The sequence below is a fragment of the Meles meles genome, chromosome 2 (assembly GCF_922984935.1).
Source record: "Meles meles chromosome 2, mMelMel3.1 paternal haplotype, whole genome shotgun sequence".
NCBI classification, from domain to species: domain Eukaryota; kingdom Metazoa; phylum Chordata; class Mammalia; order Carnivora; family Mustelidae; genus Meles; species Meles meles.
Window position 1 is genome coordinate 74096675 of NC_060067.1, and position 18550 is coordinate 74115224.

General features: G+C 42.6%; 1 pseudogene; it reads right to left on the bottom strand.

The window, feature by feature from the left end:
• Positions 1 to 10008: 10008 nt before the first annotated feature.
• Positions 10009 to 11005, bottom strand: LOC123936645 (annotated as a pseudogene).
• Between the last annotated feature and the right edge of the window lie 7545 nt (positions 11006 to 18550).

Sequence of the window (18550 nt, forward strand, 5' to 3'; positions counted from 1 at the left end):
GCTCCAGCCAGTCGGGGCCTAGGACTTGGGCACTTCCGTTTATCAGCTGTAAGTCTGGTTTTGTTCAATGATGATCTGATAGCAGTTCTGCATGCTGATTGGCTGGGGGAGGTTCTTTTCTCTTACGAGGAGAAGATCATCAATCATGCTACTGGCTTTTGTCTTGGCGAAGGTATTTAGTTTTCAGCCAGCTGGTTAGCTGCCTCAGGGCCACCTGCTTGATGGAAAACTAAAGAATCAGTCTCTTTCCCTTTACAAGGAGAAGGGAGGAAGTATTGACTTGTGTGATAATTTTGGGTGGATGATTAAATTTGGCCTCTTAGGCTGCAGCTGAAAATTCAATTCAGGTGACTGGCTCTTCTTTTCATACATCGTTGAGCAATCCCGTGTCCTGCCATGGCTAATGTTCCTGATGCTGATTGTCCCTTCACTTTAACAAAGCACAGAATCCCAAGCCCACTCTCTATTTCATGTGCCTCCCGGCTACAGAGACATAATGAGGAAATGCACTCTTTCTGCTTAAGTTAAGAATACTACTCTTATGCAGGGATGCTCAGAGGCTCTCTCAAGTAACAAAATTGCTCTGTAGGAGTGAGTCAGAACAGCGATGATTACTCTGATGACAGTTTACAAAATATATCAGTTTCCTCTGGTGCATTTCAAATTTACAGTGCAATTGGTCCTGCCTCTGTTGCTTCTTGGCTGAAACATCCTAATCTCAGATGCCAAAGTAGTGAACAGGGTCAGAATGGATGAGCTAGCCAAAAACCAGAGCGTCATTTTTGATGCCCCCATTTTGCACATCAGGTCTGTCAGCAAATCCTGGCATTCTGTCTCCAAAGCGTTTTTCCAAACTTCCCTCTTCTCTCCATCTCCACTAATTGCCACGCAGTGAAAGCCTCCATCATCTCTCACCTGGACCACTGTAATTGCCTAAGTGGTTTCCTGTTTCCATTTTTGCTTCCAAAATCCATTCACCTCACAGAAGCTAAGGTACTCTTAAAAAAACAAGTAATTGGGTTACAAGGCTCCCTTTGTTCTAAACTTCTACTAGCTCTCATTATTACTAGGCCAAAATGGAGGTCTCCAACTGAGTCTTCAGGACCTCATGAATTCTGGCCTCTGCTCACCTCCTGACCTTATCTCATATTTCTCTTCTCTCTTACCCTGCTTTGCCATGTATTGAACACTTCTAGTGGCCTTCTGTCTTAGGGCCTTTGCATTATGTCTTCCCTGTGCCTGGAGTGCTCTTCCCCCTGGCCAACAGCTTCACAGGGTGTCATTATTTTATTCCTGTTTCACCTTAAATGTCAATTCCTCAGAGAATCTTGATGATTCAAAAGAGTGTCGTCCTTCTGTAGCACATTATTTTGTTTTACCTTCAAAATAGCACTAACTCCTACCAGACATTTTTTTGTTTGTTGGTTTATTGCTTGTCTCCTTTACTAGAATGTAAGATTTATTACAATATGACTTTGTCTCTTGTGTTCAGAGCATACCCAGTGCCTAGAACCATGTCTTGCTAAGTAGCAGGTGCCCAGAAAATGATTATCTAGCAGATGCATGAGCAAAGAGAAGATATTCTTAAGTGATACAGGATGCTTTAGGCGTGGCCCTTCCAAGAATTAGGAGATGAGCCTGGCGACTTTTTGCAGGCTTATTTTTGATTCATATTCTGAGCTTCTGAGTTATCAGATATTTTCTGGGGCCTAACGTCTGTGGCATTGTTGAATGTACTCAAACGATGACAACCTCTTATCTGGAGGAGGTAAGAGACTGACCTCATTCTCAGCTGATCTGATCAACTGAAAAGCAAGGCTATTAATTTTAGGATCTATTATATGTGACATTTTTGTCTTGCTCAAGGTTAGCGGGCCAATAGGAGAACTGGAGAAGACCACTAACCAACCTTTCTGTATTCACATTTGGAAATTCGTCGGCACTGGGAACAATCTGTATGCTCACTCTGATTTGAGGTGTAGGTCTTATTTTTTCAGGAAGGGCTGATGTCCTCAGTGTCTAAAATCTCTTATTCATGCATAAACAAAGGGCAGGCATGATTCAGACAGGATGAATCCGTGAACCTCACAGACAGGAGAAAAATGTAGAGTCGTGATACTTAAAACATTTCTCAGCCTTAGTTGTCAGCGCTGGTACCCACTTCAGCACATTTCTGAAATGAACTCTGCTAAGGCTAGGTCAGCGACACCATAAAAAAGAATTTTGCAATTAAAAAGGCTTAAAGGGATCACTGGCAAGACAGCTTTTTTTTTTTTTTAAGGAAAAAAAAAAAACCCAAGTTACTTAAAGAAGTAAACTCAGTAGAAGTATTTCCTTACATTAGTTTTGCCCATCAGTCAAAGTGAAGGGAATCCAGGCTGAGAAGAGCTGCCATTTGAGAGACTTTATAGTGGCAGTTTTTAGAATTCAGCCTCTGCTTGGGAAGCCAGTTTTAGCCTGACAAAGGCAAGTATACAGTGGTTCTTAATGTCTGATAATCTACAGAGAAAGATAATAGGAATAGGAAATGAGATACAGATAAAACAGCTCATTGGAAAAGTTGTACCATATGAACAGCCATAAGCCTCACTATTTTAATTTACCAGATGGATGGTAGCGATTTAACATATTATAATAAAGAAAAACAATCACCTCCTGCAAACCACGTAATAGTTAACGTACGTTGACTGCACTTGACCCATCTGGGTCTCAGGAATTAGATCTCACTGGCTGTTGAGTAAGTTAGCCAAATTACTCCAAACCAAAGACAACAAAATGAAACAAAAAGGAGCAAGAGTGCCAAGGGTCTGGTGTCCTCTTAATGTTCTAAGGGGAAGCAGCTGTTTTCATGAGCCATCCTAATGATAAGTGACTACCGGAGTTGACTTGAGTTCAGACTCTCTCTTGAACGGAAGGCAAGTAGAGTACATAATGAGAGATTATCCCATGGGAGGAGTTTTAAATCAGAAAATCAACTGCTTCTTTCTGAGAGTTTGCAATTACCAGGACCACGCACATATACACAGAGCAAAAATGACCGCATAAGTCTGTGAAGGGACAGAATGGGAGGTTTAGAAAATGTCTGAGCAGGGAGATCTCAGAGAGCGGCCAAGTTGGACTTCCACTTTTTATCAACAAGGAAACTGAGATCTGAAAGGGTTAAATGCTGTGCCAAATGCCACACAGAGATTTAACGAATGACTAATGAGTACCGGACTGTGATGACCCATAGTCTTTCAAGCAGAATAGAATATTAGGGAAAAAAACCAGTCTTTTTATTTTTTTTAAGATTTTATTTATTTATTTGACAGACAGAGATCACAAATAGGCAGAGAGGCAGGCAGAGAGAGAGGAGGAAGCAGGCTCCCCGCTGAGCAGAGAGCCCAATTCGGGGCTTGATCCCAGGACCCCAAGATCATGACCTGAGTCGAAGGCAGAGACTTTAACCCACTGAGCCACCCAGGTGTCCCCCCCCAAAACAGTCTTATGCTGATTATACTGTATCCTAAATGTTGTCTTTCTCCTATGAGGTGACATATGTAATGAAAGAACTGGGGAATCGAGTTTGGACCTGGGATCTTCTACTCTTAGCTGTCCGATCTGGATTAAATTATTTAGTTAGTGTGGGTTCCTGTCTCTTCATCTTTGGAAAGTATAAATGTAGGCAGCGGTGAGCTTTAGAGACAATATATGCATAGGCTAGTGTATAGTAAACACTTGGCAAATGGAAGCTATTGTGATCATTATACTACAGAAAATATCTACTGGTTGCAAGAGTGGGTTAGTGGGGTCAGACTGACAGGCTTTGAGTCCTGCGTCCCCCACTTCCTAGTCCTGGAGGCTAATTCGTTTTGTAAGCATTGGATCCTTCACTTTTTTTGAAGTGGGGGGGGGTGTTGCAGGAGGGCCAGAGGGAGAGGGAGAGAGAATCCCAAGTAGGCTCCATGCCCATTGCGTAACCTTATGGGGGGCTTGATCTCACAACCCAGAGATCGTGACCTGAGCCGAAATCAAGAGTTGGAGGCTCAACCAACTGAACCACAGGATCCTTCACTTTTAAAATGGGGAAAACAAAAATACCTATTTCATACAGCTGTTGTGGTGATTTAATGATATAATTCATGCAATGCGTTTAATAGTGTATTGAATATTGAAAAGCTTGATAAATATTGACCATTATTATAATTATTTTTAACATTGCCATAGAGGCTATAGGACAGGAATCAATGGACTTTTTCTATAAAGGGTAAATAAGTCGCTATCAGGTGTGGCATGCCATAAGCACTTTGTTGCAACCACTTACCTATGCCAACCCCTGATACAGGGTAGCTGAGAACTCCTGCTCCGTGGCGTCCGGAAGGAACCCTGTTGGTACAGGTCAAGAGGGCAGGTGACTTTTTTCATGGAGAGAAGAGCTAAATAAATCACCTTTGGCACATGTGTTCTACTTTCAGACCCGTTCATGGCAGAATTGACTAATAACAGGGCAAGAGAGTTGCTTTTTTGCCCTCTGACCACAGCGTGCTTTTCCCCTCAAGACATGGCAGTCAGGTACATCAAGGGGCGGACACCCTACGAGTCGGCTCACAGTCAGATCCACGCTCCGCCCAGGTCCCATGCTGTCCTTCAATCTCATGTCATGATGCCAGCATACAAGGTAATGGATATGACTTGTAAATCCTGTGTGCTTCGGATCGTGGTGTGATTAGCACAGGCCTCCTTCATCACAGACGCCGGGGATTTTCAATTCCGCTGTTTGCGGACGACTAGATGGTTCTGCCCTTGCTTTGATTCCTAAGACCCTTTGCGAGAAGAAGGTCTTCAGAGACAAGGTGTTTTTGGCCTTTGACACTGCCTGCTGATCTTTTTCCTGTTGTTCATGAACCTACCAGCCAGAAGGTCGGATGGCGCAATTCTGGAAATGATTAAAGGTGGCGCTTTGCTCCAGAGTTGGAGGTGTAATCTTATTAATCTGGGACCAGAGTACATTTTTGCAGAGAGAGAAAAGAGAACTTTAAACTTCACCACTTTCACACACAGTATGGAGACAACTTATTTCCTACTCACTGCTCTAGGTTCTGGACCGCAGGAAAGAAGCATCTTTAGCAGCTGCAAAAATTAAGGAGTGAGTTCTGCTAGATAAACCCTCCATTGCTTTATATAAAGCATGGTGATTGCCAACAGTAGTCTAAATGACGGTGAGCTAATCATTAGGGAGCGGCTCCAAGACTTTATCAACAGCAGTGATACAAGGTTAAGCGGTTCCCACAGAGCACATGTGCCGAGAAAGCTATTTATGGGGAAAAGGATCAGGTCCTTGTGGTCTCAGCAGAAACCGTGACCAATTTTCCCTGGTTAGAGTCTGAGAGGGCAGGTAAAAAGCATCACAACATTTGATAGGTGGGAAATGTCCTCCCTCATATTTCCCACAGTAAATCACCATGCTATTTTAGAACCTTCATAGATGGATATTGATAATTAACTTTCCCAGAATCCTCCTTACTATAGACCTTTAACTCTCTGAGGGAGCATCAGATTTGTCATTTTTAATCAGAGTTCTGGAGAGTTAGTATGATATTACCTTGCCTGTTGTCAATTATGGTAATTTTCATATTGTTTTGATTATGGGACTAGTGTTTCTATAGGCATTAAAGTACATTTATTTTCTTGGACATGATTTTATTTTGTTCTATCTAGACAATAGAGTTGACATTCCTTCAAAATGAACTCATTCTGTATTCCATTTATTCATGTGCTACTTTCTGACTTCCAAGCTAACATTTAATTATCTATGAAATTAATTTTGTATTAATAGATGATGAATTAATATACAAGCTTTTAAAAGGCATTTACTTTTTAAACAGAAGATTCTGTGAGATATAGTACTTTAACCCAAAGTTAAATCACATATTCGGTGTGGAGTGGTGCTCTGTGTGTGGTGGTGGTGGGGACAGTGGGGGTTGGAGAGCAATAGCTCATCATCTCCGAAGCCCTCACCATAGGCTGCCTGCCCATCTATGAATAAAGCCAAGTGTCCTGTGGCAGATAGGTAGACCGGACAGAGGGGAGGCAGAGGGGAACAGGTAATGTGGGACTTCAAATAAAAGCCTTGTAAGAGGAGTTTCCTTGGTCACACTGTGTCTCTCCAAAAAGTCCAAAGGGTTAAGGGTCCATAGAGATGATTTATTTTGGCCAAAAGGTTGGACTTTATGATCGTAGAGAGAAATTTCCATGGTACGGTGGGTGTGAAAGCTGTGTTTTAGGTATGTATGGAGAGAATGGGCTGTGAAGTAATGAAGATTGTGGCTGTTGAAGAAAGGATTGAAATACAGCAGTATTTGCAGGTTGTTGCAAGGCCAAGTCATGGACACATAGTGTGAGGAGATATGGTGCTCCTAGCGGTCTTGCTGACATCACGTGGAAGGGCAGGGGCTGGAGGCCACGTCTCCTGAGAGCCAGCCTTGGGAGGATTGTCCTCAGAGGCGGAGGGCAAGCACACTGGATGACAGAAGACTAGGGACTGTGGAGGCTTAGTTGAGGATGCTGGAGAGGCAGAAGGTGTTTTTTTTTTTTTTTTAAAGATTTTCTTTATTTATCAGATAGAGATCTCAAGTAGGCAGAGAGGCAGGCAGAGAGAGAGGGGGAAGCAGGCTCCCTGCTGAGCAGAGAGCCCGATGCGGGACTCGATTCCAGGACTCTGGGATCATGACCTGAGCCGAAGGCAGAGGCTTTAACCCACTGAGCCACCCAGGCGCCCCAGAAGGTGTTTTGAGAAAAAGAGAGGTCTCCCTTCTTTTAAGGCTGTGAGGGAAGACCAAAAGATCGATAAAGAGACAAGGAGGCAGAGAGAGGAGTTGTTATGAAAAATCTCTCTCCACATATATGCACATGCACACACGCATAATGTGGTAACACACAATAAGTAATAGTGAATGACGGAAAGAAATTTAATAATTCTTGCTTGGACAGACTCTCCTCCTTTGCAAGGAGTTATTCTTGAAATAATTGCTATGACTAGCTATTGTGGATTTATAGAGAGGGAGAGAAAATTGTTCCCATTTTTTTTGTTTCAGTGTCTTCTAAGTTCGAGAGTTTTTAGGACTCTTTGATGCAATTCTTTGCCTATACAATATAAATTATGGTGGAGCTAGGTATATTTCAGGGAGACACAAGATCACTATCCTCCCTCCCTTCCTTTGTTTCTGTTAAAAACTGATTTCCGGATGTTGAGTACATTCCAAGACTAGGATCTATAAAATAGCCTTAACAATTTTACCAGAACTAACTACTGACCATTTCAGTAAGAAATCTACCAACTCCATGTTTTAGTCATGTTTGGGGGCTCCGTGGACAGCAGGTACATTTTGTAAATTCTCTTATAATGTTATTTTGGTTTGCCTTGTTAGGAAATGCTAGAGGAAAAATAGTTAGTACTTTACAATCACCATTTAAAAAAAAAAGGACCCAGAATCCCTTAATTTCACATTTATTGGGATGACAAGCCTTCGTTCCTATTCCAACAGCTTATTCCCATCTGCAGTTCAGGGCTGAGAGCTAATAGCTAAGATGATCCTCTTCTTGAATTTGTAATCTCAGGATAAACTATAGGTCTTAGAAATGAATGAGTAAATTCATGTTTATCCGAAGTTCAAACATCCAGAGAGCTCACATTAGCGGGGCGTATTTCTAGAAGGGCTGGCCAGTGATAAACAACTTTCATAATTGTCACCTAAAGTTTGGAATAATCCCAAGGTGCCATCTGGATTATGGAAGGGAGGTTCCTTTTTGTGGGATCTTAATATTCGATTTCTTCCGTTTGATTTCCAATTTATTAAGATCTGATAGAGTATGGCTTATTAAACCTTAGCCAGAATTCTTGATTAGCAGGGGCACTGAATTGCTATGCGTTTTTGTGTGAACAAAGGGAAAGACAATCCTGCCATATTCTTTGTCCGGCAGAGGCAGCGGGGATGGTGAGAGAGAAGGTCTCTTCTTTCACGAAAAGCTGCCTGTTGTGAAAATGGGAAAGGGATTGTCTTGCTTGTATGGCCCAACCACCAGAGCTCCACCAAGAGAGGAAATAACAGCCACAGAAGGGTCAATCTCTAACTCCAGGCTGCTTCTTGTGCCACCCGAGGTGAAGGGGCGAGTGAAGCTGCTTCTCTGGTCTAATCCCAGGAGAAAGCTGGGTGGGGGCCCGGTGTGGGCAGGAGGCCCTGTCTTAGCTGCCCAGCTGCTTACGAGGGGACACGCCTCATTGTTAATCCTACACAGAGCCCTCTTTTCAGTTAGTTGTTATTTTCCTTCCTCACCTCTGGACACCTCAGCACATCACTTGAAACATTATCACCGGAGAACTCGACTTTGACAGAAACCTCTCTGAAATTATTTTTTTTCCTGTTCCGGCTTGCACTTGAATAATTCTCCATCAACAGCACGTCTGATTGAGTTGGCATCACAAACCCTTTTGTATGCTATTTTTTTTCTTCAAGAAATATTAAAGTCTGAATAAAATTGGAATAGCTGCCTGGTAATGATCTCATTATATATAAATACAGAAGTGCTCGCAGGGGAGATAATCACTCCGAGATGCAGGTATGCGGCGAATATCTATTATCTTCCAAGGAGTGGGCCCACATTCAGCCCTCCTCCATAGCCCCCCACACGTCCCTTTCAGCTTAAGGTTCAAGTTGCAGAAAACGAATGGCTGATTGAAGCTGGGAATAGGGCTTTTTCTTTCCCCCTTCATGACATATGTTAGGAGATGAAAGGAACCTGGGCCGTGTGTTTACTCTTCATTTGGGACTTTCACATGTTCTGATTGATCGGAAAGACAAAAAGGCAGAAGGAGAGACATTTGGTGCTGGCTGAACACCATATCCATTCTCAATGTGAAGTTTCCTCGTTTGGTGAGGATAATTGTGATGAGGCAGTTCTGGGTATAGACGCCACTAAAAGATTTTTAAAAATAACATGCTCGCCACCCAGTTTGAGTTCTTATATAGCAAAAGAACAAACACAGATGGTGGCAGTAGGGGTGGGAACTGGGGTGGGAAAGGCCCTTCTAAAGTGGGAGTTTACTAGTTATTAGCCCCAGAATATCTTTTCTGGATGCCAAGGCGTAAGCAGATGAGTTTAGCACATCACAGAGGACCACATATAGGGTTTGATTCTCATCATGAGCGAAGCAACCCTAGAAAAAGGTTACTACCTGTAATTACCAAAAAAAAAAAAAAAAAAGAAAAGAAAGAAACTGGGTAGGAGAGAGTGTAGACTACCTTGTTCTGACTGTCCCTGTTAGGTTCAAAAGGGGCATTTATCTGAAGTGGGATCACTACCTGCCATCTTAGGCCAGAAAGAGAGATGGTGTGGAGGAGGAGTACTTGACAATTTCCAATGGCTGGGGTCATAAGGCTTATTTTTCTCTTCTGATGTCCATATTAGACATGATCAAAATGCAAAATAACATCATAAGCATAATTCTTTGGCAAAAGGATGGAATGAATGGTGAGAATATTTTGCCCCTGGTTAAGTCTCTCATACAATGTAGGTGGTATGCTGTTGAGCAATGACAATAAATTCCTGTTGACTGAGAGAGAGAGTTATGGGCAGAAAATCTAAATAAGGAAGGGTTAGTCAGGCTAGACAGAGGACTGTGTGTCTTGAAGGGTCTCCTGGAATCATGAGGGACTATTCTCTTTGGGGATGGTTAGGACACCTATCCTTGGCCACCAATGACTCCACACTATATACATGTTGTTTGATACACTGCTAAGGTTTTCCCCTCATTTATTTATTTATTTAATCTCGGTACAGTTTACTTTGATGGTAGTACATGATAAGGTAGGACTCCCCAGACCCTTCCCCTTCTTCAGAGGGTCTGGGATGGAAACCGGAGGTCAGGAGATTCTTAGTATATTGGGGGATGAATCGGGGCAAGGACTCCCCAGCAGCTGAGGGCTCCTGTCTTCTTCTTGCTCTCTCTGGGGCTGGTTGTCCAGGGGGCTCTTACTCTTTGGAGGCCATGTAGACCATAAAGTCTACCACCCAGTTGCTATAGCCAAATTCATTGTCATACTGGGAAATGAGCTTGACAAATTGGTCATTGAGAGCCATGGCAGCCCCAGCATCAAAGGTGGAAGAGTAGGTATCACTGTTAAAGTTGCAGGAAACAAATAACTTGGTCCTCGATGTGGCCCAGGATGTCCTCGTGGGGTCCCTCTGAAGTCTGCTTCACCACCTTCTTGATGTCCTCATATTTGGCAGCTTTCTCCAGGGAGGAGGTCAGATCCATGACTGTCATGTTGGAGGGGTGGGGACATGGAAGGCCATGACAGTGGGCTTCCCATTTAGCTCAGGGATGACCTATCCTATAGCCTTGGCAGCACCAGTTGAAGCAGAGATGCTATTGGGGCAGCCCCTGGGCCATCACCCCACAGCTTCTCACAGGGGCCATCCACAGTTTTCTGGGTGGTAGTGATGGCTTAGACTGTAATCATAAGTCCCTCCATGATGCCAAAGTTGTCATGGATGACTTTGGCCAGAGGGACCAAACAACTGGTGGAGCAGGAGGCATTGCTGAGAAACGTAAGGGTGTTGTCATGCTTCTCATGGTTCACACCCATCACAAACATGGAAGCATCAGCAAAAGGGACAGAGACGATGACCCCCATGGCCCCACCCTTCAAGTGAGTCTCAGCCTTCTCCATGGTGGTGAAGACGCAGCAGACTCCATAACATACTCAGTACCAGCATCACTCCATCTGATGTTGGTGGGATCTCACTCCTAGAAGATGGAAATGGGCTTTCCATTGACGAAAAGTTTCCTGTTCTCGGCCTTGACTGTGCCGTGAAATTTGTGTGGATGGAATCATACTGGAACATGTAGACCATATAGTTGAGGTCAGTGAAGGAGTTGTTGATGGCAACAATACCCACTTCGCTAGAGTTAAAAGTAGTGCAGTCTGCCAATATGGCTGAATCTGTTTATGCTGACCTTCACCATCAGGTCTCGGTGACACCGCTGGCACTGTACCAGAAGACGTGGCTGTCTGTTGAACTGGGAGGAGCAGAGAGCCCTTAGTTTATTATGTGTTGGTATATGTAATACCTTGGACCCAAGGAAATAATCTTTTTCTCCTCTTACAGTGCCACAAGAACTGTTGGGATCTGGGAAAATGTTTCCGCCACTTGTGCTCTGACTTCCTTGGATGATGGCAATTGAATATAAATTGGATTGAATATGAATTGGTTTGTGGAGATTGAGTGTTGGATCCCCACCTTCTTGTAATTTTCGTAATATTTTGCTTGTGAAAGAATCTAAGAGAAATACCAGGTCAGGAATTATATGTCCCCCCAATATTCAGTTATATTTCAGGATGCCTCCATTTTTATGATAATGGTAAATCATCATCATCATCATCATCATCTATTACTCTTTGAATGTTTAGCATGAACCAGGCTATATGAACCATGAACTGTGCTATATGCCTCCTATACTTTATCTCATTTGATCCTCACAACTCTGGGGGGTCGATACTATGATGGCATTTTACAGATGATGTCATAGATAGTGGCTTGATGACCAGTGTGAGAAGGACTGGTTTATGGTTGCAAATATTTGGAGGCTGTAGAGGCAGAAGAGGAAATGGTTACATAGAAGAGAGGTCTCTGAAGGACTCTCTTAATTTCCTCAATCCCTGTGCATTTATTTAAGTCATTTTAATGGTGATTTCAATATTCAGCCTCCATTGTTTTAGATACCACAGAAATATAAGGTCCAATATCTGCTTTAGTATGTGGACTAAAGATTCAGAAAATCTCTTTAGTATATCTAGTATGTGGATAAGAACAGAACATGAAAATATCCTGTAGAATAAATTTGGGTTAGGCCTCTTATCTACCACTTGGTCTTCCTGGGCCTAAGCTTCTTTTAAAAAACTAAATGATTGGCCTAGTTCCGAAGTCTGCAAACTTTTTAAATAGAGGGCCAGATAATAAATATTTCAGGCTTTTGGGCCATACTATTTCTTTCCCAACTACTCAACTCTGCTATTATAGCATGAAAACAGCCGTAGACAATGTGTAACAAGTAAGCATGTTGTGTTCAAATGAAATTTTATTTACCAGCACTTGGAAATCAAAATCAGGTGGGCTGGATTTTGCCCATTGCTGACCCCTGGACTAGTTGAATACTATCTAGACTGTCTTTGGCAAGAAAGTGCTGTAGTTTCTTCACATTCCACACTGATTTCAGCCTCGGAATATAGAGACATTTCTTTGGCTTTTTCCTTCTTGAGGAGGAGTGTATAAAAAATGGCAATAGAAGTGGTCCTGGAGAGGCACCAGGAGGGATCCCCAGCAATGTTCTGATTGAAATCGCAATGGGAGGAAGCCATTAAAAAAGGTGGGGAGAAAGGTCCCATTAATCAGAGATGGGTACTGCTGTTTTAGTTGGAGATCTGGCTATTAGCTCAGCGGGAAGACAAAGAAGATAAGATGAGGAAGGCTGGAAACATGGCTTTCCCAGAGGCAGAATGCTAAAAAATTATCTTTAGAACAAAATTTTTATGTAATTCTTTATATCAGTTTTAGAATCCAAGGCATAGTCAGTAATGAAATTTTGTTTGTTTCGAGAAACACAATCTAATTTAGCAATCTAACAATCTAACACATTCTAACAATTACAGCAGTCTAACACATTCTAAATATAGATTTGATTTCTGTTGAAGAAATATATATACATACATCCATTTGAAAACTCTCCCATTTATTTTTTCCATACCATTGAACAACTGGATTTTCCAAGACATTAAAACCAATGTATGATCATAGGACACTCCCTGTTGCAAGTAACAGAAATACCTTGCTCAAATTGACTTAAAAAAGGGAAAATATTGGGATGCCTGAGTGGCTCAGTCGGTTCAGCGTCTGCCTTCAGCTCAGGTCATGATCCCAGTGTCCTGGGATCAAGTCCCACATCAGGCTCCTTGTTCTGCAGGGAGCCTGCTTCTCCCTCTACTTCTGCCTGCAGCTGCCCTGCTTGTGTTCTCTTTCTCTTTCTCTGACAAATAAATGAATAAATAAAATCTTTAAAAAAAGAAAAAGGGAAAATATTGGCTTGGAATACAGCACAGTCAGGGGAATCTGGGCTTCCCCCAGGAGGAGGGAGCAGGGTCTAATCCAGAATATCAAATGAGGTCATTAGTTTCTTTCTTTCACGTCTGCCTTCTTCTGTGTTTCAGCTCATTTTAAGGCTGACTCTTTCCAGGGTAGTAGGATGCTATCCGAAGACTCACCTTATGTTACCAAATACAGGAAAGGAGCGAGATTCTTTATTTTTTTAAAAGCTATAGCACAGTTTCCTCATGTCTCCTTGGCCCTGATTGGATTATGTGCCCATTACCAAACAAATTTCTGTGGCCTCAGCCAGTTGGGGCTCACAACATGATGGTGGAGGGGAGGTTCCTCAAAGGAGAGGAGAGCTGTATTGTATTTATAAGAAAGAAGTGGGGGTTGTTGGGTAACGAACAGCAGATGTTCAGTGCAGTGACACTTTATAGTTTTTAAAACATTTTATGGACACGGTTTCATTTGATTTTATAACAGTTTTATGGGAATATGTCTGTCAGCTATTATTATTTCCATTTTCAGATGAGAACACTGGGACTCAAATCACATGACTTGCTCAAATTCACATAGTTGGTGAAAAAGATTATATTAACTTTTCTAGACGAGTGATGTGATGTGTGACCCTTATACAATAGAACTACTGTTTTGGACTAGATACCTGTTAAGGACATCTAAAATTGAATGAGCAGGAGCACCTGGGTGGCTCAGTCAGTTGAGCGTTGGACTCTTGGTTTTGGCGCTGGTCATGGTCTCGTGGGTTGTCGGATCAGGCCCCTCCCTGGGCTCCATGCTCAGCAGGGAGTCTTCTTGAAGGTTCTTTCCCTCTGCCTTTCCTTCCTCTCTCTCTCAAGTAAACAAAATAAAATTGAATTAGCATTTTAGGCAGTCATAGCACAATGGCTTATACTGATTTTATAAGCAAAGTAGGAGCCTCACTGATTCTTCACATGATTGTTGGTAAAATGTAATGTAGCTATAATGGCTTTTTAAACTTAAGTGCAAGGCTACATTTATTCCTGTGATATCTTGTATTACATTTTTGCTGAAAATGTCCAGCCTGGCAAGAGCTTTTGAGTCATGCGGAACCCAAAATATTAACCATATCTTTTAGCTTTGTATCATCTTCAAGTTTAACAACATGTCCTTCTATTTAGTCTTTAAGTCATTGCTAAGGAGGTGGAACAATAAGATATATGTGATATTGATTAATTACTGATTTTAATCTGGAATGAGATTGCTAGTGATATGTCATATGACTACCTTTGGTTTTGTTCGATATTTTTATAAGTGATATGGATGGAGTCTAGACTGATCTATTAAAAATGTGAATCACTTCACAGATGGAATGTGTCTTTTCATTTGACCTCTTGTCTTATATTTGTAATATGAGCAAAGTTTTGATTGAGAACATCACCTTCTGAAATGAAAAGCTAAATGACTGGCCTGGAGTCAGTGGTAACTATGATTCAGTGACCCTCCCATATCATTGATCCTGGACTGAGTCAGAAAAATTGCGGCCATTCAGTTAATGTTGAATTCCTGCAATAGGATAAAATAATAAGGTAATCACTATGATGATCAAGCATCCCAAGATGTGAAAATCTGGTAACAAATAAAGTAGATAATACCTATTCCCCTGGATTTAATTTTCTTTTTCAGATTAGAAAATTGAAATTCTAGAACTGCAGTGTAAGCGGTCAGGATTTGGCAGGAACCATTATCTCGTACTATAGCTACTCAGGCAGGGGGTGGGGGGAAGTGGTGGCCAGTGTCTCACAGAATCATCTGGTAGTAGGAAGGGCAGTGAGGTTTTTACATAAATATGCTCCCACCATTTGGCTTTGATTTGGATTTTACTCAAGAAACTTGAAAGGAGGATGAGTCATTTTAATGAATATTAAGATCAATTGAAACAAGATTAAGAAATATCACTGGACAGTTTAATGCCTCTAAAAAGGCTCCTTCAGGATTGGTTTCAGCCCTGGAGCAGGGAGATATGGGGTTAACTAGGCTCTGGGAAGAGATGGGGACTGGCTTTCTCCCTGAGGATCACTCCTGCCACAAAAGCCTGTGGAGCCACTTTCAGTCCCAGGTGGCCCTCTTCTCCCCATGATGATGGACCGATGACCAAGCACAGCTCTTTCCCTAACTCTGCCTTACTTCTCTGCTCTCCACCGCTCCCCCACCCCTAGGTTGTGTCAAAAGTGGGACCGTTTTCCACCATTACTTAGGTATTTCAAAGTAAGGAATAGGTTTCAAAGAAAATGAATGAAAGGTATTCTTTTTTTCCCTCTCCTATTAAGTGATTCGTCATACTTCGGGACAAAATACTATTTACATTTAAAAGGAGAAATATTTAGAGAACGAACTCCCTTCACCTTTTCCTAACTGCACTCACAAAACAAGAAAACAGTGGCTTGCTCTGCTCTTATTCGGTGCTCTGACCCGCCCCTCCTCTCCCAGTGTTCCCCCTGCAGCCCTCCCTTCTTCCCCATACTCTTTCCTTAGCTACAAGAACAGGTTATCAAGGTGATAATAAGTGAGAAAATGTTCCAGCCTTGTTTTAAGCCCCAGACACATTGCACTGCTTAAAAGAGGTTAAATGCTTGTATGAACCTGTGTTTTCCATCCCCCTGGCCATGCAGCCCTAAGCCAGGCTGATCCGGCCTTGTCTTGCCCCCTCTCCAGGAGAGACTCAGTGGTGCAGAATGATTGAGGTGGCCTCAGCCTCCCCAGCAGCTGCTGACTTACACTTGGAAATTCAATCCTCTCAAGGTAATTCCTCAGCTTACAAAAAACCTCTAGCAATGAATTCTGAATTCAATGCCTCCCACTTCGGGCAGGCTAATGGCAGGCTCACTGACTTCCTCAGAGACACTAGGCTTGGGATGTGTGGGGAGCAGCATTTTGTGGGAAGTAACTTTACAAGTGGGATTTTGTGGTCTCATTAGGACATTTCTAGCTATTTCTAGAACATCAGTCTCAATCTTCTTTCTCTTCTGAGGTCTTCTAGATCGCTGATGACTTGGGGCCTGGCTAGGCCACTGCTAGGCTGCAAGTGGCCTGACGTCATACATCAGAGAGAGCAAAACCATGCTTCTGTCTTCTCTTGGGTGGAAGAGCTCTCATTGCTTAAGGGGAATTTTAGGACTTAGGCTGGAGACCAAACTAATTGGGAAAAAAGAGGTACAGTTACCATTTTATAGGGTAACTTAGTCACCTCCTACGAGGTGGTGGAGATGTGTATCATTGGCAAAAGTAGATGTGGTTCCAGGCTTGGAGAAGTTTCTCTCAGAGCAGGGAGGTTGTCTAGAGATTATGAAACAAATATTTGCCTTTAAGATCCTTTGGGTTGGGGCGCCTGGGTGGCTCAGTGGATTAAGCCACTGAGCCTTCGGCTCAGGTCATGATCTCAGGGTCCTGGGATCGAGCCCCACATCGGGCTCTCTGCTCAGCAGGGAGCCTGCTTACCCCTTCTCTCTGCCTGCCTCTCTGCCTACTTGTGATCTCTCTCTCTGTCAATTAAATAAATAAAATCTTAAAAAAAAAAATAAAATAAAATTTCTTATTAAGATCCTTTGGGTCATTCTTCTCTAGCAGGAAGAGTTTCCTCTTCCTTCCCTTCCTCCCCCCGCAAAGCTGCTCCTGTCTCCAACAGCAGGAAGTCTTGGGTTGTGGTTGCCGAAAGTTGCTGTGACAGTCCTCTGCCTCCTCACAGGGACAGCTTTGTGGTGGGTGGATGTGAATGTCCCTGTTGTCTCCTATAGCTTCAGTGCTGAGTTTTGGGATATGTTTTGGCAAGTGCAAAATCCAATAGTCATTGAACCCTTGATAATCTTTTATGCCCTGTAGAAGTATGTTTTTATTCATCCGTTTCTTCAGGAGGTAAGAAATAAAGCTGTTCCATTCTAGGCATAAATTAGCATTTATAACAATGCAGTGCAAAAAATGTAATTTAAATAGAACTGATTAGAATTTTGATAGGGCACCTAGGAACCTCTAAACAAATGCTGATCTGGTAATGAGTGGAACAAGTCATTTATTTTAGTGGTTCAGCTATCTGTTCAATGATTGGGTCACAGGTTCCCAAACATATACGGTGACTATTCATTAATTATTCACTTCTCGCTCGGTAATTGTCCAATTTAACTACAAACTGTGAGCTTATAGGCAAAGCCACAGAAAACAGCAGAGGGGAAAAAGTAACAACCTAGATAAAAGTAAATTTTCTTTTTGTAGTAACACTCACTAAGTCAAGGACTCAGGGACAGGGGAAATGTTGTTAAGACTTTGGCCTTGGTCTTGTCTTCCTGGAATGGACTTAATTGCTCACCATTTGTTGGGCAGGGAAATTTAAGCTCTAGAGTGCCGAGCTTTGCTGATGAGGCTGTACCAGTTGGCAATCAGCCCATCTTCGTAGGTAGTGGCTCATCTCGGAGTCGGTGAGCAATGTGTTGAACGTGGGACAGGTGAGCTTCCGAACACTATCCTTTGAATCCCATGTCCCATCAGGTGTGTCATTCTGGAAAATGTCCTGAGCCAATCTGAAGTTTCGTTTGTAAGATTTTCCTCCTCTGATATTTCACAGGTTTTTCTTTAAGAAGATGAAAATGTTTCCCTCTTATTTCCTAAGGTAGTTCAACTTCCACAGGGGAAGTTCTTGATAAGGCTGCTCCCCTCGCAAGATGAAACGCGGTGTTCTGGTTTACTCACTGATGCTCTTAATTGGCAATTAAAATTAGCTTATCAGCCCTGTTATCTTGATATAATCTTGATATTAGTTGGATGTCATTTTCTAGAATGCAGATTAGAAATTAAATCTCAAGAAAAGTAACAAGTTGAACATGTTTTTCCCCTCACTTAGGATGAAACATTGTTTTAAAGGAAAAATCAACATCAACTGGTAGTAGTTTTTTTTTTTTTAAAGATCTTATTTATTTGTTTGACAGATAGAGATCACAAGTAGGGAGAGAGGCAGGCAGAGAGAGAGAGGAGGAAGCAGGCTCCCTGCGGAGCAGAGAGCCCGATGTGGGGCTTGATCCCAGGACCCTGGGATCATGACCTGAGTGAAAGGCAGAGGCTTTAACCCACTGAGCCACCCAGGTGCCCCCAACTGGTAGTAGTTTTTTTTTAAAGATTTTATTTATTTATTTGACAGAGAGATCATAAGTAGGCAGAGAGGCAGGCAGAGAGAGAGGAGGAAGCAGGCTCCCCGTTGAGCAGAGAGCCCGATGTGGGGCTCGATCCCAGGACCTGAGATCGTGACCTGAGCCGAAGGCAGAGGCTTAACCCACTGAGCCACCCAGGTGCCCCCAACCGGTAGTAGTTTTAAAGTGGCTATCCTTGCCTTGGGTGTTTCCCCTGTGCAGGATTCTAGGGACGAGGTTCTACAAAGTGCATCCTGCTTTTTTTTTTTTTT